Source organism: Cavia porcellus, unplaced genomic scaffold (assembly GCF_034190915.1).
Source record: "Cavia porcellus strain 051 isolate PalLab524CR breed Dunkin Hartley unplaced genomic scaffold, mCavPor4.1 scaffold_6, whole genome shotgun sequence".
NCBI classification, from domain to species: domain Eukaryota; kingdom Metazoa; phylum Chordata; class Mammalia; order Rodentia; family Caviidae; genus Cavia; species Cavia porcellus.
Window position 1 is genome coordinate 12,517,677 of NW_026947489.1, and position 25,786 is coordinate 12,543,462.

The following is a 25,786-nucleotide window of genomic DNA, read 5'->3' on the forward strand; positions in this document are numbered from 1 at the left end:
GACAGAGAAGGAGGCCCGAGTCTGAGAGGATTTGCCTCTTTCTAGTGTCATCTGCAACAATTACCACCCACCATAGATGGTGTCAGGATCTGTAGTAGTCTCAATCTAAAAATTCATGAAGTGCTCCCCAGATCAGCCTTGTGCTTACTGAGTCCCAATGCTGCTGCCTCAGTAGACCAAACTGACACCTTAAATCTCCATCTGCACATGTACACCTGTCCCAGTATTTCTTCCTTGCCCACCTCTTTTCCCTTTAGTCAATTATTATCTCAAGCTTTCTCCCAGCTCATTTATTATCCTTAAATTTCAGAAAGTAAATTCAATTATTTGTGTATGGCCTCTGGAAATCATTTTATTCAAAGCATCTTGCATTGGATATGCATGCCATATTCTGAACTGGAGCACAAAGGATACAGAAATGCATGAGAAACAGTGTCTTGCCCTCTAAAAGCTCAAGAGAAAAACTATGGAGGTGATAGAGAAAGTCCAGGATTGAGAAGCACATCAGTATCAGTCACATTCCTGATCTGGTACTACACACTCGGCAATTGATGAAGAGGAGTCTCTTAGAAGTAGCTCACAGGTCGAAGATGGAGCTGACACACCAAACCTCAGGGACCAGGTGATGCGGGCTGACGTGGAGTTGCAATCTTGCTGTATCTAGTGGAAACAATGTTTGAGAGCAAAGGTAAGAGACTGATAATACTGTAAGTTCCTTTCTTGATGGCCAACAGAAGAGCTTTAGAGAAAGAGCACTGTTGGCTCCGAGATTCCTGGAATTGACTCCGGGGCAGCAGCATCCAAAGGAAGCAAGGCATTTCTCTTCCTCCCATCTGAGCTATTAGATGATGCCTCTCGAGTATCTTTGACTCTTGGACTTGTCCAGTCTTATCTGTGAACTAAAGAAAAACAGCGGACAGGGAGAGGCATCCATGAGGATGAGGCAGAGGAAAAAATAAAGCAGAATGAGATACACAATGGTGCTTCCTAAACTTGCTTACTTTGTGGTAAGCATAGAAATTATCATGTGTAGAACACATCTGGATACATGCATGATTCTGCGCATGTCCACTCAGCTAGCCCTGAGGGTGGGCTGTGGTATCCTGGTCACACATCTATCATGCAGACTGACTAGGAGAGGAAGAGAGGCAGCCTCAGCTAACTACGCCTATGAAAGAGATGCTGCAATCAGTGGCAGAATTTGGAGCAAACATCAGAGAGACTCCCTAGACCAGGGAGCTCCAGAAGAAGCACCTTGCAAAAAAGATTACTCTTCTTCAGCTTCAGAGATCTGGGCTTTAGAAAAATCTCATCCCCTCAGTACTTGGAGCTACCACAGTGCTGAGATCTTTCCAAGCCTATTTAGGCAGTGGGGAGTGTTTTTAGATCCTCTCTCCACTGACCTCAGCTGGTGGTGCCTCTCTGAGTCTCCTCTGACTGATAGCTGCAGGGTAGTAGATAGGACTTCTCAGGAAATGGTAAAAATGAATGAGGATGCAGATGCAGAACTCAGGACAGAGAAAAGGGGAAACCAAGGCCCTGCAGAGTCCCCACCCTGTACTTCCAACCAAGTGATATATTCTGCCCTTCCTACTGCCCCATGCAGCAGCTATTCAAGTCTAGAAAATGGAGCCTAACTCAGGGCTGCCACCTACCTCTCTTCCTGCAGGGACAAGTCACTACTGCTCACAGTTCTTGGAGGATCTGTAGAAGAGAAGATGGGGTGTTAGGCTGTATCTTCAGCGTGAGGAGCCTTCCTAGAGTCATATGCCTGTGATTCAGCTTCAGAGATCTGGGCTTTAGAAAAATCTCATCCCCTCAGTACTTGGAGCTACCACAGTGCTGAGATCTTTCCAAGCCTATTTAGGCAGTGGGGAGTGTTTTTAGACCCTCTCTCCAGCCTTTCCACCTGCACCTGGGCCTCAGGCCTGTTCCTTCCTATCTCCCTCTCCTATATGATGACAACCATCAGACTGAAAAGATCAGTAAGTACTCACAACTTGGGTCATGGCAGCTTGAGTCATGTCTTTCTCATGAAGAAATAATGGCTTCATAAAGAACGTTATCCCAGGAAAGCTCTTTAAAGGTGGTACATTATCACCTAGGACAAAGCATTTGGAATGAGGATCTTGGTGATGGCAGATCTCCATGGCCTCTGAAGTCCCAGCCTAGACAGCTCCTCATGGTGCAACATTCACATTTCTCCAACACTCATTCTGCTGCCAAAAACCAGAATCCTCGAAATCACGAAAGTGACAGTCCAAGTCCCTAAGCAGTAGACTTGAGCTAGATTAGTCACCTTCTTCCCTACTGGTCAACTGCCAAAACAGCCTGGGGACCTCAATGGTTCCAACTGCCACTGGGCGTGGTGGGGGTTGGGGGGAGCCTGGGAGCCAGAGAGTTCCCTGTCCTTTTCACTAACGGCCACTTTCACTCACTACCCCTGGGGAAGAAGTAGCTCTGAAGCTCGGAGGAGGAACCTCGTGTTTCCCAACTCCCTTTGAAGAAATAAGGGGTCAAAAAGACCACTAAATAGCTTATTGGTGTGAGCAAACTCATTCCCTCGATTAATACTCTTAAAAAGAAATTATATGCCTATCCAATCAGACAGATAGAATATTCATATGACTGCGCCTACCAGGCACAGGTATTGCCAGAGAGGTAGGTGGGATGGTGTCTGTAAGAGTAGACCTTCAGACCTTGCCAAAGACATGCCCAAAATGGGCAAGGACAGCTGGAGGGGCTGAGGAGTAGAAAGGAGGGGCAGAAGCCAGGACACCCCACTATCCTTAACTTGTTGGTATCTCAGATTACATAAAATAAGAATGGAGTATCCCGAGATGAAGGCAGAGGAGGAAAGGAAAGCTCTCAGTGGCAAAGGATCCTGGGTGTGTGGAATTGTGGAAGGAAAATTGCAGGCCGAAAACAGAAAAACTGACAGGAGACAAACTGTGACTTGCTAAAGGGAGGCTATAAGTGAGGAGAAATGATAGGAAGCAAAAAAAAAAAAAAAAAAAAAGGAAAGAGGAGGAGGAAACGGCAGAGAAGTAGAGACCTGGGGTTGTCAAATCAGGAGGTTGCAGTGCTCTGGGTCATCACTAAATATAGACAGGCAGACAGAGGGCAGGGGAAAGAGGCCAGAGTCTTTTCGTGTTGTGATCTGCTCCTTTATATGACACCTCCTTAATTCTAGCCCTGGAAGCAAAGAGAAAGATCTCAGTAAGCTGGAGAGGAAGGGTAGAGACGGCATCCTTTCGGGAAGCAATTGTAGCTTAATAGCAACTTCTATAATGGCCATGAAATACTCTTCTAATGGTGGAGAGTTAAGCATTCAACAGAGAGCTGGGGGAAGGTGACACGGTTGGGGTGTTACCTTAAACCTATCTCTCTCCAGCCTGGGACCCTTCTCTTTCAGGGAAACCCATATTTGAGGGACATAAATAGCTCTAAGGTTCAAAGAGGGAAGTTGCCTGGAAAATTGGTCCCAGATACAAGCTAGGATACCAAGATGTATCCTTACCCCCAAGAGCCCCTGCCAGGCTGCTTGAGAAACCCCAACAGGAGTTACTGCCGTTAACTGTCATTGCATCTTTCCCTAACCGCAGAGGTGGAAGATTTACTCCTGCGTGCAGAGAATACCTTGAAGCACTCCAAGAGGAGTGCTTCAAAGCAAGAGCCTTCCAGTTCTTGCTGCCTCCGTTCACCGGTGCTCTAGTGAGACACAAGGTCATGGCCAGGAGTGGAAACCCAAACCCCCTGTCTGTAACAGTGATGTAGTACCAAAGAAGATAACAAATGAGCCCCAATATTATTCTATGATTGCCAACAAGGGAGAAGGACTGAGATCTAGGGTTTCCTTTTGGATAGGGGTTTCTAATTCTACCATTGCTGTTCAAGAGGACTCTTGTAGAGAGACCCAGCATAAAAAGGTTTTGTGGGGGCACAAGCGTCTACTCAAGAGATGACTTCAACTCATCAACTTCTAATGGGTCCAAGAGTTGAGCATTTGATGTCAGTGACATCCTGGTCAAGATGTCTGTCTCTTCCCTTTTGGATTCCCTGTCGTCCCTCACCTCTGGTATTTGTTCAAGAATTCACCCATTCATAGCACATGGTCATTTTTTAATGAATTATTTGCTGACCTGTGATGAGTAGTGGAGAGCAAAGACGAATGAGACAAAGTTACTGTCTGCAGGGAGAAAGGGGAGAAAGGCAGGAGGAGAATGAAAACAGAAATACAAGGTTCAGTCTGATGGTGTGGATGAACACACTTAGCTCTCAGCCCCCAGAGAAAGCAACTGCTGACAGAACATTAAAAATCGAAAAATGACCCCGAAGAAACGTAACAGGTTGGAAATAGCGATTCCTGCAACCAAATAGACAGGAAATAAAAATGAAATGAAAAATTTTACAAGAGTTGTTTGTCCTTTCAGGAGTTTACAGTCTCAGAAAAATACACTCATAAGAGTCAAGGTGCTGACTTTAAGCACTGACATTGGGGGAAGGGAAGTTATTTGAGATCTTTGAGTCCATTGAAAATGCAGACTAATGCTGGAGCCCTCAGGCTGTAAGAGGTTCTAAGGCACACTCTGAATGCATCAGAAACAAAGGGTTTGGGGCAACAGACTAGGGAACACCTCAAGATCCTGATTTGGGAGTTGCATGGTTGTATAGAGGTTATGATTGTGTGTGGCAGCTGCCGCATCTGTGCCTTCAAGTGAAGAGACCCAAGGCCTGATTTTATAAAGATGGTGACATCTCAAATAATGGTTAAAGGGGAGACTTAGTGACCTCAAAAAGGAGGCCAGAAAAAGAGGTTTCAGGTTCAGGTTGGAATGTCACAAGATGGTGTTTCCTGGAGGTCAGAGCCAGAAGATAAGGAGAAAGCTGTGAACCCTGGAAACAAGCTGAGCCCTAATCCCTCTCTGCTGTCCCCATGCCGGCCAGGTTCTCTCTCTGCTGATGAACAGCTTACAAAGGAAGGTTGTCTGATGAATCTCAAATATACCCACAGAGAAACAGTTGGGCCAGGAAAAGGAAATAAGAATGCTGAGATGATATCTGCAGAAAAAGAGTTTCCTGCAGAAGACTTCAAAGAGAAGCGTAACTCACAGTGCTAAAGAGATTGAAGTAGGAATGGAGACCCGCTCTCTCCTCAAACCTGGGTTTCCTCATTCCTCATAGAAAGAATGATGGAAGCCATGGTAGCATTTCCAAGTTCATAATGGTTGCTGGAACACCTTCCTCATCTTTGGTGTAAGAATGGCTCAGAGAATTAACACATTTCTACACTGTGTGCTTGTGGAGTGAGTGGAAAGCGGGGGTTACATTCCTCCCAGCATTTTTCCTGGGAAATGCAGAAAATACAGCAGGTTGAGAGAAAGAAGTTTTGATGACAGACATCTTCATGTAGAAGAGAGGAAATGCAAGAAAAGCAAAAAACCAAGAGAATGGGATTTAGTTGGAGTAGGGGTGCTGAGGGCAGGGAATGGGTAGGGTACAACACTGGCATCTGCCCTTATTCTCTGTTTTAGTTCTAAGATGCATCCTCTTACAGAAGCAGGAGAGGCAGCTCTGGGCTGTGAATGACTCCCGAGGGAGTGGTTGTCCCCAGCCTATGAGTGGCACCACTGGGACTTGCTGAGACCCCTGTCCCAGCCAGTTCTGAGCTGCCTTGGGCACTCAGGGAGAGCTCTTTCAAAGCCTCCTCATGCAGCCCAATCCAGATGTTCCCGGAGGAATTGAGGGAGCACTGTTGATTTTTCCTTGATTTTGTTGAAGGCTGGGTGGACAAGAATCTCTTCCAGAAGTGAGAAAAAAAGCAGGTCTTGGGGAAGGGACAGTACTGTGCTCAGAAGTTTCATGAAATAAGCAGTGAGGTGTGTGCTCTGAGGTCACCAGGAGTCCCTCAAGGCACCACCGAGACTGCAGAGAGACAGTACCACCACCATTAGAGTGTGCCATCTGCCCGCTAGCCTCACTCTGCACACCCCACTGCAAAGAGGGCTGTTTCTCTGAGACGGCCAGTTCTGCTAGTCAATTGCTTTTTTTTTTTTTTTTTTGTATTTGGGTACCAGGGATCAAACTCACAACCGTGTGCTTGCAAGACAGGTGCTTGTGCCCCTTCCAGTCTTTTTCTCTAGAGGCCAATACTTGCTACAGGGCTATGGAACTAGAGCTGTGAGACTTGTAAGTTCCTTCCCTATGAAAAGAAATCCAGATGAAATTGCAAATGGACTAATCACAATGCACTTCGAGAAGCTAGCAGCATCCCGGATTCAGGGTTGGGTTTAAGATTTCTTTTCAGCCAGGTTCCCAAGGTGGTTTTCTCTGCTTTAGGGGCTTGGAGTGTTTAAGCTACAGGAGAAATGTGACTTCCAGGTGTCCATTTGTATTGCCTTAGAGTATACCTTTATATACACCTTGGCTCCCACCCCAAATTGAAGGTCCCCAGAACTCACTGTGCATATAGTGCACAAAAACTTGCATCACACACAAGTGCTGCTTATCTGATCTCTGCTTCCCTATTCCACAGCACCCTCCATGGCCATTTCCTTATTCACCAATGAATGTTTCTCCAGTAAGTGCCTCCACGTAGTTCCTTGCCTCAGCCCAGAGAAAGACTTCATACTTGGAGAAACGACAGTGGTCACATAATTGCAGGGAACTTCGTTAGACTTTGCATATCAAGATCCATGGTCTCCTCTCATGTAGCACTCAATAGGAACTTAAAATTCATATGCAAGAGTAATAGCTAAGATGTCATAGGAAAACCACTTATATTGTGGGTGGACAGGAATGTGACAGCCCCCCTCTAATTAAGGTCTCATATCTTATAGGAGATACTAATTTCTATCATCTTCCTTTATACATTTCTATCATCTTCCTTTACAGACCAGGAAAATCCACTGGGGTAGAGTGCATCTCAGATTATCTTAGGTAGAGTATATCTCAAATTATTGACAGCCGCAAGTACATGAGTATAGGGAATTCAGAGAAGCCAGCCATTATGGCGCATGTCTAGGTTCCTAGCCCTTTCAGAAGCTAAAGCTAGAGAACTGCAAATTAAGAAAGACAGAGACCAAAATGAAAGGGAGCTGGGCTCTTTCTACTGCCAGGTGGCGGCTTCAAATCCTTCTGACTTTCAATGTCAAGTAACAAAAAAATGAGATATGAGGGCTTTTCGGGGGAGTAGAAAAAAGACAGGGTAAATTGATCCTGGGATGGAACCAGCCAGATTGTTTGAGCTATATGTTAGTGCTCGCCTTTCACACAGTGGCTCGTTACCTTAGATACCAGCTGTCTTGCCTAATCCCAGACCAAGGTGTTGGAGCCATGGTAAATGAGAGGACTGAAGAGAATGATAGGAACTAAGAGCAGAAGTCTAGCTTGGAAGAAAAAGACAACTTTTGGGCCCAGCAATGTGCCATGCTTCAGCTCAGCTGATTCCCTTGCACCTATCTGCAGGGATCATTTGTGGAGGAACGCACACAGCACTCGAAAAAAAAATCTCTGTGGTCTAAGGAAGCTCAGCCCCTGAGGATGCTCTCAAGAAAATTCTCTTTGTACACAGAGATCAGCAGCTATTGGCCCAAGACCTAACCAATCTTTGGGTAAAGCTAATTTCCTATTTTGCACTGACAGCCTGATTGCCAGTCCCTAGCCCATTCAAGATGTCTCCTTCCTGCCCTTCAATCCTTCCTCCTGCTGCTGCCTGTAATTTGTAAAGTGCTCTAAGAAAGTCTATTTGCCTCTTGCTCTCTGTCCACAAACCCTTAGCTTCAGTATCTCTACAACTATTGTGCTAAGAACTCTCCTTCTCGGAAGCAGAGAAATGATGGTACTTGGATAGGTTTCTGCATTTGAGAAAGTCCTATCTTAGTAACAGACCCTTAGGAACCTGGTCCCTTAGGAACCGAGATGGTGGAGCAACTCTTCAGATATCCAAGAAGGAAGCACAGGAGTAAAGAGAACAAATCTTGGGGATCAGTTCAACATTTAATAACAAGACCAGGAACAGAAGAAGGTGGACTTGCCCTCCCCAGAATGTCCACGGCTCTCTTTTCTTGTCCTGACCATTAACCCTATAAACAAATGTTTTTCTTATTTTTTTTCCACTCACAGACGAATAAAGATGCAGGATATGTATTCTACAGCAAAAGAAAGCACCAAAATAAGTAGCAGAATCCAGCCACAGAAAGGGAGGGAAATAGAACCCTAGGATCAAGGAGCAGAGCAGAGCCCTGGAGAATGAACTGACATAAATGGCCTGGAGAGGGTGGGAAGGGCTCAGGGCAGGGGAGGCAGAGCTGGGACTGAGACAATGGGGAGCCAAAATGCCTCTGTCTCTGGAGCACATTCCATGCCCTCATTTGCTTTGGAAAGAAAACACTGGTGACACTGCAGGGCTGTGATGGTCAGGCACTTGGGAATAAATCACCTGCTCATTGCTCCTCTGGATTCTCACCGTAGGTTTCTAAGGAGAAGTCCTTTCAGAATGAGTCTTGATAAGGCTGCGTGGGAAGAGAAGAAAATAAGCAGAGCATGCTGCCCAAGGGAGGGTCTGGGGCTTGCTCCTGCTGGGGTGTAGAGTTAAGCACACACTGTGGAATGTGTGGGGATGGGAGAGGAAACATGAGTCTCCTGAGGTTGAGGGGGGTGCTGTGTTGTGGTCAAGGAAGAGGTCAGTGGGGCTCTGCAAGTCCTTTGAGTCATCTCCAGGCCTTCCTCTGGGCCATCCCCCGTGGTCTTCGTCCTTATTTGGTTTTAGAGCAGATGTTCCTTGAATTAATGGACTCAGGCTTGGGGGTTCATTGCTAAAGTTTGGTTAGAACCAAACAATGTGCCTCTCATAGGCTGGGGGTCATACATTCAATCAGAAAGTGGAGAGTTTGTCCGTCCTGGGGTGGCAAAGAATGCTTTTTCGGCCCTAGTTTGGGCACAACCCTGTTCCTATGCCACTGTAAGAGTGATCTAATGTCCTACGGGGCAGACGTCCCTGTACAAGTCTGAAGTTGCTGAGTTGGATATACTGCTTGGACCAGTGCCCTTCACCAGCACGTGCCTTTTTCTCCTCATCCTTTTTGTTGTTGTTTAAGATTATTCCTTGTTTTCTCAGTCCTTGACACTGACGATTCCCAATTGCGTTCCCAGCTGACTTCTTTGGAACGGCTCTGTTGCAAGGACTTCCTTTCCAGTGAGGTGCAGGGTACAATCCTTTGGCTCAGGGCACAATCCTTTGGCCCCATGGTGTTCAGGCAGTGCTGTATCTCTGGCGGGTCTGACCTCTCCCTGCAAACAAACATGCTTGCTTTGAAGGGAACATCTGTGTATTTGGGCTTTTTCCACAAGTATTAAGTCTATAAAACTAATGCTCCACAATTTGTCTTGATTTGTGGGTTGGGCTGTACTTGCTTGGGAGGAGAAGATCTGGGAACTCCTACCATGTCTGAATCCCAGTCCTTGGAATGTATTGGGATTCCTCAACTGCAAATGCTTCCACACACCTCACTAATACTCCATGCCATTTACAAAACATAGAATTGTGTTCCTGCCTTCTCTCTACTCTTATGTAGGACTTTATATCCTGGATTCATTTCTATTCTTTATTATTTCTGCTTTCCAATGCTGCTGCATAATAACTCCTTGTCACCTGTGCATATAAAACACTTTAGGAATTAGCCATGATTATTTTAGTATCATTCAAAACACATTCATGGAAACTCAAGGACAAATCACATACTGTAACAAGCCTTTTGGATACATCAATGCATGAGAAACAATGTCTTTTCCTCTAAAAGTACCTAATTTGTAAAAATAACCTCAAGTACTTCCAAGACATTAGAGGTAAAGTTGAGTTTGTACATTAACTTCAAGACTTAATCTCTTGGATGCAGAAGGGAAGAAATTCTCCAAGACTCCTGTCCATAAATTGCTGGGTTTGAGTATAAGGAGTTCCTGGGTAAAAGTCTGCCAACAAAGTAGATAGTCCCTAAGCTTTTAACTGAGGGTGCTATCTGTGGTTCTAATAATGGGATCCACAGTTGTGGTGGAAAGCATGATTGTCAGAGTTCCTAGCTGGAAGGCACAGACCTAGGCAGAACAGAAACCTTGGTTTCTTGACTATGTCTTTTCACCAAATGATAGCTACTGGAAAGGAGAAAGAAGAGCAATCAGGGAAACGGCAAAGGCATGAAGGACAACAGGGACAGGATTTCATGTGTAATACACAAGGAATTTTTCCCACATCTAGGCTATAAGCTGTTTGGCTGGTACATATCCTGTTTCTGGTCAGTTATGTACTATCTTTTCTTTCCGTACTCACTTACTATAAATAAAAAAGTACAAGTGAATAAGCTACAATGTCCCCACTAGAACCTGTTACAGAGTTACAGAGAGTGGCAGCCACAGAAATGTATGCTCAGAAATGCAGATAAAATAACAATCACAGCAGGAAAAAAATAATTGAAATCATCCCCTGGAGTACACAGAGGGAGGATGGGGGAAATAACACATACATAATATTAGTGGAAAGCAAAACAACGGTATACTTCAGAGACTTGGGAAAATTGAGAAGAGCCTGGCCCGCAGCACCCCTATCCTTCTGAGGCCAGTACCTCTAGCACTTCCAGACCCTCCCCACATATCTCCTTCACCTCAAAACCAAAAGAGCAGAGAAGAGCACAGAGGAAGAAGCAGGAAGAAGGCAGGGGAGCCAAGGTCAGATGAGGGAAGCATCTGAAGAAGGAGAGAAAAAATTCTGGTCTTTGACAAGACTGGGCACACTCAGGGTGGGATTGCCGTAGACAAGAACACTGGTCTTTGGTGCCGAGGCAAGAAAAGTACCCAAAAGGCTAGAAATACAGTCTACAGGGATCACACCCCTTTTAGGGAATCCTCAGTAGACAGAACACTGCAATGACTTTTATCTTTTCCACTTTTGAAATTATTTGAATTTAGTACTGATGTTTCCCCCAATGGGTAGGATGCTACTAAAGATCTAGGTCTCTATCACTGCCTCTTCATCCTACCTGATGGCAAGAGGCAATGTCTAGTGAATTCTACCTAGCTAAGCACTCTTGAACTAGGGGAATTTGTCTCACGTTGGACCAGTGAAGGACTGACATGTCGTCCTTTAAAATGCCTGATGTTAGGCCCTTTGTGGCATCTCAATCTAATCTCTTTGCATTTAGTGAGTACTCTATAAACCACTCTGCTTTCTCTGGAATTTTATGACAATTTTGTGTGAGAGTAAACCATTATAGAGACTTTCAAATGCAGCTCAATCCAGAGTTCCTCATTACAAGCTACAGATGAGAGAGAAGGGAGCCACAAAAGTTCTTGTGTTGCTTGAAAAATGATCACATGGCAATTCACGGTAATAACCTAAGGTCCTGTATAAAAGCTGGACCCATTTTTTTCCTTTGGCTTTAATCTGGAGTTGACATTGATCCCAGGGTTCTCACAGTGAAGAAATAAGGTCACTGGACTCGACAGCGAACTTGATACTTTGCAGAGAGACTAGTCTAACACTGAAGTTCATTTCACAGAAAAGGAGCCTTTTTATGCTTCACAATCAGAATGACCTTCATTTACTTATAACTTTCTCCCCTCTGAGTTAATAAAACCATGGAAACTTAGAATGTTGTGCTTTTTATCACTGATGAAAATAATTTTTGTTGCATAAACATTAAATTGAGCCTTGCTCTAAGTGAGAAGTCAGTGTTGGTAGACATTGAAAGTCAACTGAGAATTATGTTTCCCTTATTGAGAAAAATCACTAGTGAACAAGGCTGGAACTAAGGGAAGAAATGAGGAAAGAGAGGCCAGAGTCAGGCTGGTGGGATGTCCCTCGAGGAGTCATCCTAGGGGAAGTTTCGGAGCAGAGTAGGGACCATGAACAAGAGGGGAGGATTCCTTTCTGGCCCCAGTGGGAGAATTAAGAGCCAGAGGTGAGGGTGACAAGGAGTCTGATCTCTTCAGATGTCATGATTCTCACTGGTCATCACAGGACTGGAAGCGGCTAGGGTAGTGGGAAACCGAACAGAAAACTTGAGTGTGTTTTCCAAGACAGGGTGACTCAGTGGTCCCGTGTAGGGGGGGAAACGGTCTCTGCTTCTCCGTTCCTCTTGTCCCCTTGACCAACTATGCTGCAACCACCCCTGCTTGTCTAAAACAATATAAAATATGAGCAAGGCAAAAGACAGACACTCAGATTCTAACCCTAACAAACTGAAAATAAGGGAGAGAGAGAATAAGAGCACTTTAGTGTTCCAAAAGACAAAGATAAACTGATTACAAATGAGAAAACAAACGATGGAGCAAAAAAGCCCAATGATGAAAAGGTTTTATTGAGGCTCCATAAGAAGAAAGAATCACAGATAAATGGAGGTAGAGGAGATGGCCTGGGGCACACCTTTGCCCGCTGTTCCTTTCTTCGACAATGCTCTGAGCAACTTCTTTCCATTGGTTCTGCAAAAGAGAAAAGGCAGCTTTCCTCTTCTGTATCGGGCCTGCTTGCTCACAGCCTCTGCTTCTCAAGGCCTCCTCTGGCCCAGGGCAATAAACATGGTTTTTTTTTTTTTTTTTTTTTTCCCAAAAGGATGGTTTCTTTCTCTCTTCTTCTAGGAAGTACAACCAGCAGCCTCGTAGGGACCAGCTGAGCAGACGGTCTCAAAACTATAGGAGAATCTGAGTTTGAAGGCCTGCCAGGTCCTCCCTAATTCAAATTACCTTGCCTCATCCATGTGCCCTGCCTCCGCTGTGACAAGTCAGGTGTATTACTCTTATTTAGCCAAAGGTAATAAAATGAAAGAAATACGGCAGGATGGAGAGTTCAGGCTGTAGATGTGTGGGTAGGGACCCCTGCTTACCTGCCTTATCCCAATCTGCTTTGATTCCTTTAACACTGCCCCTTATTCTCTGTTCCAGTTTGACAGAGCTAACAAGCCCCTAAACCCACCCTTTCACCACTAGGATGGTAACAATTAGGATGTGAGAAGGGGTCATGGCAGCATTACGGTGTACTTCTTGGATTCAGGACTCCCATGCTTGTAATCACATCAGGCGCCATTACAAAAATGTAAGAATCCCTCTCCTTTAACCAAAATCAGCCCTAACCTCTTTATGTAAAGGTAAATACCATGGGTTACAAGACGTTCAAATGATTTTCTTATTCTGCTTCCTTTGAGGATGCACAAGGCTGGTGAAAAATGGTAGAATTTTCTCTGAACTTTCAAAATAAGGCAATAAGACTTACAGGGAATCTTCCACCTATTTTGCAAACCTGAGAGGTTTTGTATGAAGGGAATAAAAACACAGGAGCCTGGGAAGGAAAGGAGGCTTTCGAAAATTTTCTTGGAATAGTGAAGCACTTTTGTTTCTCCTTACTGGAGAGAGAAAAGCAAGCTCCCCCCATCTCTTCAAAATGAGAACCCAGAAAGCACACATAGTTCGGGGGGGGGGGGCTTGGACATAACCAAGCCCAGAGCCCTTGGCTTCTGATTCACTGATGAAGACATGGAGGCTCTGGTGAGAAAGGAGAGCAGAGACTGAGCTTCTCTGGACACTGACCTCCTCCACAGACAGGAATGGAGCCAAGCATGATCCTCCCCAGCTGACCGGATGGCCCACCCTGGGACTGGCAAGCATGGAGCAGGAGCTGGCCAGGAGCCAGTGTTTAAATCCTGTGCATTGGAGTTTTTAGGAGCGAAGTGATAGTGATGGGGAAAAGCACTGACCTAAAAACGAAAGACGCTTTTGTTCACTGCTGGGCGTCATTGGGTCCAGTACATTCGCATCCCCACTCCTGAGTGCTTGGGTCAGAATGAAAGCAAGGCCAACGGAAGTGAGAAAGGACCCTGGAATTACAGGGCAGCAAACCACACCCTTGTGATCTGCAACAGATGCTGGTTCTGACCACTACTAGAGAGGGGGAAAGCTTTTAGATATTGTTCACAATTTTGACTGTGACAGGCCTTGGTGTTTTAATTACTGAAATAGACCTCCTTGTGAAAACTGACCAGAAGTTGACTCCCACCGGAGCGTTAACTGCCCGTAGAGTTTGCAAAGTGCATTTTCAGTTTGTGTTCCTCAAATTATGTGGCATGTGGGTCTTGCAAGTGGCTAGAGGAAGTTTCCTCGCACCTCTGCCTGCCCTTGAATCTCATAGCCTCACCTCTCAGCGCATGTTCTGGCCAAGGAGAGTGCCAGGAGTTCCTGAAAAGATGCTTCTTTTCTTCTTCCCTTGACCTTGCCATGAGTTCTTGCTGGAAAAACTTCCTGGTACCTCTCTCTCACCCAGAGATCCTCAAGTGCATCTACAACTTATTTCCTTCTTCACTTTCTGGAAGTTCTCCCAGATCAAGACAGCGGCTCCCTCCTGGCCTATCTGAGCTCCTCTGGTTTGTCTCTGTGGCTTGGAAGTCATTTCATATACCGCTATTTCTTCGTCTTTGGTCTTTCTCAAAAACACTAAATTCTTTATGGGCAAGGGCTCTGTCTCATCCCCTCTTCTCTTCCCAAGGATGACAGAACTTTTGGCACATAATGGATGCTCATTCAGTGTTGGTTGAGTGGAAAATGAACGTAACTTTGCACACTGACATAATAGGGGCAAACAGGAGAATTTCAATTTCAATGTATGTGACTTGAAAGTCATTTATTCGGAGAGATAAAGAAGCATGAAACAAGATGTAAGTTATTAAAAATGTAAAGAAGAAATGCAGAGATCAATTTTGTTCTGAAGCATCAGGGAAGACAAATTGGAAGGAAATGAGACACTGAGGAGCAGTGACACGGAGTGCAGCACTTGTGTCTCGTCTCTGAGTGCTGCGCATTGTGCTGCTTTGCACGGCGCTTTTTAACGAGGTACAAGTAAAAAAAATAATAAAGGACAAAAGCTGGCTTAGCAGATTTCTTCAACCCTGGCTCCATAATGTAATAGAACATTGGGTTTTATTTAAGAGACACCTGCAGCCTTTCTCCTGCGTGTGAGGACGTCTTCCTGCTCCCATCCACCTCAAGCCGGCAGTCCTCTAGAGACCTTCCAGTAAGCTGCAGGCTTCTGATGGAGAGGTACTTTAAGTGTATGCCAAAATCATCCAACAATCTGTGATGAGACTGTGTTGGAAGATCTGGGAATGGAGGATGACCTAGCTCCTCAAATACATGTTAATGCAGAAATATTAACAAAGGTCATTCAGTGGTGTACCTGCCGTAAAGATGAACCCCCTCCTCCTGAGGACTGAGAAAAAAGAAAAGATGATGTTCCTGGTTTGGACCAGGAATTCTGGAAAGTTGACCAAGGAACCCTTTTTGAACTTATTCTGGCAGCAAATAATGTAGACATCAAAGATGAGCTTGATGTTACATGCAAGACTGACAAAAGTTGGCATATTGACAACAATATAACAACGGTCATATTGATATATCAAGGCAAGAACTCCTAAATAGATGTCAAAATGACTTTCCCGGAAGAGGAGGAAGCCCAGGTATGCAAGGAGAGCCAGTAGTGTGAAGAGAAGTGACACACTATATCAGACACTGAAACACTATGAGGATTGTTCCAAACACTAGTTGCACTGTGCTATTTATAGTCATTAATATCAAAACACACTAGGTAAATGCAGCAACAAATCAATTGTACTAGCACTGCATGTGTACCTTGAGTATAGATTCCAAACCAGTGGCTGGCCCAGCCCCATTTTTTGTCTTTTTTTGAGACAGGGTCTCACTATGCAGTTCAGGCTGGCCTTGAGCTCACTTTGTAGCCCAGGATGATTCTCAAACTGGCAAGGATCCTCCCACCTCAGCCTCCCGAGCCACCATGCCTGGCTCAAGAAAAAATTTTTAAGTAAGTTAAAATTTCATTTGCGGGAGAGAGAACATGGCGGACAGACAACAGCAACTACTGAACGCTCTCTAAAGGCACGGCTCAGAGGCCAGGAATGATGCGGACTAAGGAGATACGAACCAGTAGAGATATGCTCTGCTGACTCAGGAACGAACTGGGCTGAGAGAATCCAACTTGGAATACAGTCCTGGCGCTAAAATAGGAACAGAAAAATCTCGGTGTGGAGGCTCGACTCCGCGCCATTGGAAACCGCGGTTTGGATTTCCCGCCGCCCGGCGGCCGGCTGCCTCCATAGCGGCTCGGCAAGGAGAGACACGCAGAGGCTTGGGAACGGGAATCTGCGAACGGAGTCGGAAACGCGACGGACAGGGAGGAAGGCTGACTGGTGGCGAGGTGAGCGAGGAACTGACTCCCTACCGCAGTTTGACTCCAGCGGAGGCTTTTCTGGGCGCGGGCAGTCCTGTAAGAGCAGGGCGCGGTGGCAACTGCAGCCGCACGTTTCCCTCTCGGACGGGATTGGTGAAAGGTGCCTGGCCGGAGGGACGCTGCTGGCGGACTCCCTAGGCTGGCCTAACCCAGATCCCAGAGCCTGATGGTGGCCCGGAGGAGCGACCGACTCCCGCGTAGGCTGCCTCCTCCGCAACTCCCTGGGGCGCAGCGGTGAGCGGGAACAACTAGCCAGCGCAATTTGATCAAGCTGTGGCTGACAGGCAGGGAAGCCGGGCCTCCTGTGTAAGATTGCATTTTATAAGGAACAGAAAATATGGGGAAGGGAAGCAACAAAAAAGGCTCCTCAACCCCCAATCCTGAGAATCAGGCAATAGTGGACACTGCACCAATATACATTAAGCGCCATTTAGAGAGCCTCATAGACCAATTCAGGAATGAAGTTATCAAGGACCTGAAGCTAGAAGTATGCAGAATAGTTAGAGAAATGCTAAGCACCACCCAGGAAAAAGCAGATGATGGAATGGAAGAACAGAAAAAGAGGGGAGAATTGCTTGATGGAGAAAACAGAGAAAGCATTGAGTATGTGAAGCAGGTGCAAAGGGACTATCAAGAAATCAAGAAGTCTACCCAAGACTGGCATATCAGCTTGAAAGAAACTAAGGACAGACTATCTGAATTGGAGGGCAGACTTGAAACATGGGAGAATGAAATGAAAAACTTCTTAAAAATAACAAAGAAACACACAGCAATAATACAAAGACAAGAAGATGATAAGAGGAGCCATAACTTAAGGATTAAGAACATAAAAGAAGAAGTAGGGACACAAACAAGTGAACTACAAAAGCTACTCACAGAAATAATCCAGGAGAATTTTCCTAATTTAGCAAAAGGTAAAGATACTCAAATGTATGAGGCATACAGGACCCCAGCTACCTACAACCCTAACAGAGAAACAACCAGGCATATAATAATAAAAATTCCAGAAATTCAATACAAGAACAGAATATTAAAAGCTGTAAGAGACAAGAAACAGATCACTTACAAGGGAAGACCCATCAGAATTACAGCAGATTTCTCTTCACAAACCATCAAATCACGAAGAGCATGGGGAGAAATAATTCAAGCTTTGAAAGATAATAATCTACAGCCAAGATTGAGATATCCTACACAACTGTCCCTGGAAATTGATGGAAAAACGAGGTGCTTCCAAGATAAAGAGGAACTGGGGGAATTTGCAACCACCAATTCAACCCTACAGAAAGTATTGCAGGATATTCTAAAGAAAAATACAAAGAACCCAGAAATAGGGGCGGGGAGGCCACAACGAATGGAGCAGAGAACAAAATGAAGAAGACAAACTGACAGCTACTGACAGAAAAAGAGCTCAACAGAAATGAGACAGAGAAGATTGGATGATAGGAACAGCTTTTTTTGGAGAAAATGACATCTTAATAGGTAATGCTGATTTAGTACCATCTTGTTTTGAAGTCTCATCTAGCTTTTGTTCTTCTGTCTCCAATGGTCTAAACAGGTTGTATCTTATTGGATTTTGCTATGTACGATTGTATAAGAAAAAACCTTTTAAAGACGAGATTATACAGAGACCATTGTTCATTTTCTGTTAGTCGATTCTAAATACTCTATAATGCTGTCATTCTCTTAAATGGATTTACATTGTTTTGATATACTTAATGCTACAGTATATGAAGTTGTACTCAAGGACTTCAGGGAGGGAGTCAATATGGTAACTACTTTTGGGTCAGGATTAGCTGGTGGTGAAACACTATTCTGCTTAAATGGTTATGTTTTGATCTGCCCTGTTTCGCTGTTATGCCCTCTTTTTTCTCAATCTCCACTCCATTATTTACTTTTTTATTTTTATCCATTTAATTAAAGGGAAAAATATAGCAGGATATAATTTAGTAACCCACTTTGACTTTCTATTATCTCGATTTGAAGCCCTGTATTACTCTCACCATCTTGTTTTTGACTGAGGTTCCTATATTCTGTTTTGCTGGATAGTATCAGGTTCGAAAGTTTAGGCATCAGCTGAGAAGATAATGAGATTCATTATAACGCCCATTCTCGTTGACTTTTATCTACTTTTGAAGACCTACAATATCTCCAATGTTTTGGTTTTGTCGGTTTTATTCTTTACGGTTTTGTTCAATTGTATTACAACTAATGATATAGGCAATTCTATTAGAAATAGCGGGAGGCATTATGGTAACCATTGTTGATCACCTTGTATTATGTTTTTATATTATCTATTATGTCCACCCTTTTGACTTGACCGATTCTGTTCTGTTATGTCACATTTGGTTTTACTCTCTTCCAAAAAAGCAACAAGAACCGTGGGAGCAATGAAACCCAAAATGTGTAATAGTCACTGTACAAAAGAGAGGAAAAGAAAGTGCTCTAAACTATATAACTGCATGTATATTTAAATGTATAAGATAGAAAATGATATCACAGAGTTTTATTGGATCATTGAACAGAACTGTTTGCAGTATCATTGTTGGAATGTCCACTCTACAAGCTTTAATTATGTGACTTGAACAATTATTTCTAAGATGGCAATATGTAATCCATTAACTAGTGATTTCCTACTGCGCATTTTTTTATTCTGTAAATCTGTATAACTTGTACCCCTTCACTGTTTTTTTTTTCTTTCTTTTCTTTTCTCCTTAAATAAAAATTAAAAAAAACAAAAAACAAAAAACAAAAAAAAAAAACCAAACCAGTGGCTGAATTTCTTCTAGTGTACGCAAAAGTTAATGTTTTTCTCTTCTCCGTAGGAACTGAACTATGGGCTTTGCGCAGAAAGTTGACATTTTGACTTTTCCCTCTCTTTTGTAAAGTTATTTCTCTCTAGTTTATTGTGCAGTTAACTATAGTGAATGTTTAATAGCTGAAACTGTAAATAAAACACTGTCAAAGGGTTTCCTGTAATAGAATTAACAAACTGTTGTCATTATTCAGAAGCTGGAAGCTGCACGAAGGCTACTTAAAGTAACTATTCTGAGTGATGTTGTTTAAGAGGTCTTCCACCCTCCCAAATTCAAGCAGTATGATAATTGGCATCTATGGAGGAGAGTTCCCTCCATTAGACCTGAGGCTTTGTTTTATTTGTAATTTTTTAATCTGCTCAGCTTTGAATATATTGCCTAGAGACTTGGTAACTACCAAGTTTGTGGTTTGGGGTAGAAATGTAACTAGACTGTTAGCTTTTCAATTTAAAATGACACTTAATTCATGTGCTATGTCATTTTTCTCTAATCACTGTTTCCAAGTCGGGAAAACTGTCCATGCTACTTTCTTCTAGAAAGTAATGTAATCTTTAATATTCAAATGCATAGCAAAAAACAGCAAAAAAAGAGAGCTGTTGAAAAGTGATGAATCAAGTTATCTGAAAAAGGGAGGGTACAAAAAATGAGATTAAAGCAAAAGAAAGCTAGGCTGGTCACCCAAAGGATTGAGAAAATTAATTTGGGCACCTCAAAGTCATGACATATTGCCTCAGGTGCTCTAGGTGGTGGCCAGCCCACAAAGGACAGCTTCAAGATATCTTTTAGGGAAAGTGCCCCCTCAAAGTTCAGGTTCCTGGGCCTCTGTGTCCCCATCAGTGGCTGGACCTAACAAGCCCTAGAATAGCAGCACTCATTGTGACCTGAAGGGAAGAATCTCTTAAAAAATTGTCTCTGGGACGTTTGCACAGGGTCACAAAAAAAAAAAAAAAAAAAAAAAAAAAAAAAAAAAAAAAAAAAAAAAAAAAAGAAACCTTCAAATTAGTGATAATTTATAAGCACTTGATTTGATGATGTGTAAGTCCAAAGGACAGACACTTAGAGGCAATTTCAGTTTTTAAAGAGAAAAAAGACAACAAAAGAAATGGCATTGCACCATTTGAACCTATGTGATTTTAGAGTGAAGATTCAAATGACAACTGAAGAATGCACCCCATTTGCATGTTTTTAATGGGTAATCGTATTTGAAGCTATAGAAATGAACATGAAAAATGATGACTCAGCTCTGTCAAGGCCAGTGTTAAGTAATGTTCAGCTTATTTAAAACAGCTAAAAAATTGAAAGATTTATCTTCACAAGTAATGTATTTTTAAAAATCTATTAATGCTTTCGTACATGCAAAGTGAATGTCTCATCAGTGTTCTGAAAAATGTAAACAATAGAAGTGGCAAGATTGAAATTCTAAAAGAATTTCCGTAGTCCTGTGTTTGCTGAGTCAGGATCATGCCAGAGGACTGAGTTATCAGAAAAAGACATCATTGACAAGATCACAGAAGTGCTTAAGTTTGGATGATGGGCCTGACTCAAAATAAAATGGACACCAAGAATAGGTATATTATGTAGGGGAAAATAGTGTAATTAGTAAGCAATAGCATAGGAAGATCAGGAAATTTCTAGCAAACAAGACATGGCTTACTGGCAACATCTGTTGGCAAATGAATAATTGTGGTCATTAGACATTCTAACAGGAAGATGCTGCCTATATCAACCAATGTTCCCAAGGGCAACAGTAACAAGAGTAAAAATCCTTCCAATGGATCTCTCAATAGGTGTTACAGAATCAAAGTCCTGAGTGTCAGTGCTCTACATAAAGCCCTTGGCAATGCCTGTGGATGGCATTGATACATACCAGGGCAAGTGGTACAGGACATTTCTATTCCCCTTACATAGAAGTGGCACTAATAGTAGCAAGCTAGACCCACAATTAGGTGGCATTTCATCAGACATAGCCATATTGTTTAGGTGAAGTATTTAGTCCTGTTCTGTTTGGATTTTCAGGGCGTCAGTTCCCACTATGACTACAGAATTCATGTGAGAAGCATATTGCAAGAGGCTTCCATTTTCACTATTCAGTTGCCTGATACTCAAACTTTCAGACTTCAAGAGTAATTTCACTCAGTCATATTTTTACTGTCTCATACAAAAAAATTAATTTGAAGATGTTCTTAAATGCTGAATTTAGAAAGAGCTATGTGTCACATAGATATATAACAGATTATGAGAACAATTAGTAAACTGAAATTTGCTAAAAACTCATTAATGATTTTTATGCTAGATTGGGGAAATGCAAGGATGCTACTCATCCCATATTTGTATATTTCATATTATCATCTCAGCCCTGAAACTGTATGAAATAATCATTTTCCTAAAGTTTTGCAAATTAAAACATATTATTCCATGCAGATTCCCAACATCTCAAATATTTTTCAAAATGCCATTCAAAATACATTGGAAAGACTTATGATTTATTTCAATGACTCAAATTATTGTGGCTTACTTAAAGGCTTATTTAGTAGGTTTTTTAAAATGAGAGATTTGGGCCAGTGATTTATTTATCTCAGTGGCATACAGGCATGCCTGAGAAGCATGAGGTTGCAAGCTCAATCCCGGGTACCAAAATAAAATAAGTAAAAAAAAAAAAAAATTAAATAAATAAAAATGAGAAATTTATCTTCACAAATAATATAATTTTAAAATAATTTCTGGAGAAGCTTGGAAGATGATAGCTCAATAAGCAGCAAAGTAAAGAGCTTCTCTGAAAGAAACAGCTCAGATGCTGGAATAAAACATCCTGGCGAAGACCAGTCAGAAGGAGATGGACCCTTTTATCCCAGGAAGAAACTAAAAGGGGAAAAAAGAAATAAAAAATAAAAGGGAAAACGTGGATGGAAGGCTGTGGCCAGATGTGCTCTCACTGGAGTCGGTCCCATTGTGAATGAAATGCCACTGGAATCCAAAGATGTGTGGTCACTGTGAAGTTGGAGGTTGGCAAGCCTCAGAGCCTCAGTGGGAGAACATGATCATGGAGAGGAGTGGCAGAGCAGAAAACAGCACCAGCTTGGAGATCCTCTCTGAGTCACAGTGAGTGTGGAGATCTCAGTCCTCCTGTGGGTCTGGGCAATTGGCTGGGCAACATTCTGGAGTTATGCAGAATAAGCCCGGAACCAGAATTGCAGCAGCTTCAGTCAGCCACTCCTGGAACAAAGCAGAGTGGTGAAAATTGCTTGGACTGAGTCCCGCCCATGTGAATGATCCAATAGCCAAGGATGAGGTCTCCCTGAAACCATACCTAACTGGCCCCATCCATGTGGCACACACTAACATGGTAAAGACTCCCAGTGGCTGACTAGCCCAGAAGGGAGGGGCCAGCCTGTCCCACCCCTGCTTCTACTCCAGAGGTCACCAGAAGATTGGGGAGGGCAGCAATCCCTAGCCAGCATGTTTCAGAGTAATTATGCAGAAGTACCAAGGACCACCATTATCCACTTGTCTGGAAGAAACCAGAAACATGACAAAAGGAAGAAACAAAAGGAAGTCTTTAGCCTCAAATGCAAGCAGTACTGGCCCAGGAGTGGTAAACACACAAGAGATCAGAGGCTGTACACCTTCAGTTTCCAAAAAAGCAGCATCTGATATAATTATCTTTGTGATACTATGGAAGAACTCAAAACAGAAACGCTTATACAAGTAAAGGAGGATACAAGAAAAATAATCAAAGAAATCCTAAGTACCTCTCAAGAAGACACAGATGGAAAAATGGAGGAGCATAGAAAAAGGAGAGAAACCTTCAATGAAGAATATAAAAAACATCTAGACTATATGAAGCAAATTCAAAGAGATTACCAAGAAATATAAAGTCCATTGAAGGCTGGCAAAATTGCTTGAAAGAAACTAAACTATTAAACCTTGAAGACAGGCTTGCAATGTATGATTATGAAAGGAAAGATCTCTTAAAAATAACAAGGAACCAAGAAGTAACAATATAAAGGCTAGAAGACGCCGAGAGGATCTATAACTTAAGAATAAAAAAAAATGTGAGTGAAGTCACAGTGGTAAACACAAATGAAACACAAGGGCTATTTACAGAAATAATCAAAGAAAACTTGCCAAGCATAGGAAAGGAAATGATACTCAGATTAGTGAGGCATACAGAACTCCAGCCAGCTATAACCAAAATAGATCTACACCCAGACATGTGATAATCGGGATCCCAGAAATTAAACACAAGAACAAAATATTCAAAGCTGTCAGAAAAAAGAAACAGATCACCTGTAAAGGAAAACTCATCAGAATCACGACAGATTTCTCAACACAAACCATCAAATCAAGAAGAGCTTGGAGTGAAATATTCCAACCCCTGAAAGAAAATAACCTCCAACCCAGACTGATGTACCCTGAAAAACTATCTCTCTAAATTAATAGAGAAACAAGATACTTCCATGACAAAGAGGAACTGGGGAAGTTCATGATCACCAATTTAACCCTACAAAAAATACTGAAGGGCATTCTAGAGAGAGAGGAAAAAAAGACCATGGTTTCAATAACAGTGATGGAGGGGGCTCATTGAACAGGGAATGAAGTGGAATGAAGGGGAAAAGTAGAAAACCAACCAAAAGTAGAAAAATAGCATGACAGATATGAGGCAGAAAAGACTGGCCATGATCTCTAACATGGATGGCCTGTATACACTAATAAAAAGAAACACAGACAGAGTGGATCAGGAGGTAGGGTCCATCAAGATGCTCTATATAAGAAGTATATTTAACCTGAAAGAGGGTTTATGGACTGAAAATCAGAGATAAGAACATAATGCTCTTATGTGACAGGGAAGCAGAAAACAAGTGGGGGTAGCTCACCCACCAGCTACAGATTGGTTGGAAAGAAATAACACGTTTATATAATGGAGAATTACTCAGCTATAAGGAAGTAAAACCTTGAGAGTCTTGTAGGTAAATGGATATAACTTGAGACCAAGCTCAAGGGTATAAAAAGGTTCAGAGCCACTTAGGTAAATAGCAGGTTGCTTCCCTAATCTAAAACTAAACTAACTGCTGACTGTGTATAGGGAAAGCAAATGTCTCACCAGTCTTCTGGAAAATTTAAACAGTACAAGTGGTAAGACTCTGGAATTCTAAATGATTCGATCTGAATTCTCTAGATTCTTTATAACTTTCCCTACATATGAAATTTTGCTTCTTGTTTTCTCAAGAACACATAGATGATAAGGCTCTACAAGATGGCAAAGAAAAGCACTCCATCTTTCCATTAAAAAGGAATTTACTGAGAGGAAACTGTGTAATAGCTCAAGAGGAGAAACTGGGGCTGAAATGGTGAGGTGGGGACAGGAAGAAATCCCGGGCACAGTTAGTCTGGAAGCACTGCATCCACATAAAAACTGGGGTACCATGAAGCTGGGGATGATTCTCTTACGTTTCTGACTATGCAGCCAGGTCCACTGAATATCTCCTTGTTAAATTTTCAGTTTGCTATAAATGAATCCCCAGTTTATATCCTAAGAGATGACGGCCTCTAAATAAACAACAAACAATAAAATCATAACTTTGCAGGAGGATGAAAACTTAAGGCTAGTGGATTTTCACTCAGGACAAAAAATAACATGCCTTCCCTAGAGTCATGTAGACTCAGTTGCTCTGAATTGAAACATTTCTATAGAAGAGGAGGAGGAGGAAGACGGGTAGAGGGGATGGAGGAAAAAGAGGAAAAGGGAGGAGGCAGAAGAAGGAAGAGTGTCTTCACTAATGCTGGGTGAATAAACTGCTATATGATATACTTTGGACACAGAGACCTTCCGACCTCATAAAACACTGACTCCATGCATTACAACAAACCTTTTCAAGTGCAGACTTCCTGTCTCAGTGATGTCTTTCCTCAGTGCCTAGAAAATCCCGGAGACATAGCAGTTACCCAGGAATAATGCCTCCTTTTGCCAACGTAGAGGGATTTGATGCTAGCAGTGTTGCAAGATTTCAGTTACTAAATGGGTTTCATGATTTTAAAATAGCAGACCTAGCAGCTCTTAAACCTCTGACTTTTGGAAACATGTTTGGGTAGTGGTCAAGAAGAAAACGTCTCTGCTTGCTTAAATATGAATAATAAGATTAACCACAGATAATAAGACTAAAGTCTTATTTCAACTAGAACCTCTGTGTTTCCATAGAACATTAAATAATACAAAGTTTTGAGAGATTTTTAAATCATAACTATTACATATTGTAATAGAATGAATTTCTTGAGAGTAAGTTCTATGTCTCAGTCATTTTTTTGCTCTATTCCATACTATTTGAATACAGACATACAACACAAAGTTAAAATTCGTATTGAATTAACATACAGTCAAATTGGAGCTTGCCATAATGTCAGATATTTCAGATATTGACTTTGTTATTTGCATATTCAATAGTCATTGCTGGATTTTTCATTGACAGCAGTATATCAATTGTACAGGTAGATTGATTTGGACCCAGGTCAACAACAGATGTCTACCTAAGGTCTAAAATAGCAAATGTATCTGTTTATAAAGTTCATGTTTGTGCAGTACTAGTTTCTGCTGGGGGTTTTCAGGGAGTTGTTGCCAGGTCCTTGACATCCCAATAATTTGAGATGGATATTCAAAAGAATCAACAGAAGTGAGATTTATTAATAGCAATAGAAGAAA

At 42.5% G+C, this 25,786-nt stretch overlaps 1 long non-coding RNA gene and 1 pseudogene across 1 annotated transcript; one reads left to right on the forward strand and one right to left on the reverse strand.

The window, feature by feature from the left end:
• Nucleotides 1-483: 483 nt before the first annotated feature.
• LOC134476238 (uncharacterized) lies at nt 484-2,293 on the reverse strand. Its single transcript, XR_010047811.1, has 3 exons — nt 1,998-2,293; nt 1,656-1,704; nt 484-660 (listed from the first exon to the last, which is right to left on the reverse strand). It is a non-coding gene; the product is annotated as an uncharacterized LOC134476238 (long non-coding RNA).
• A 10,713-nt stretch (nt 2,294-13,006) lies between these two features.
• Nucleotides 13,007-15,527, forward strand: LOC111758474 (S-phase kinase-associated protein 1-like; annotated as a pseudogene).
• The last annotated feature ends 10,259 nt before the right edge of the window (nt 15,528-25,786 follow it).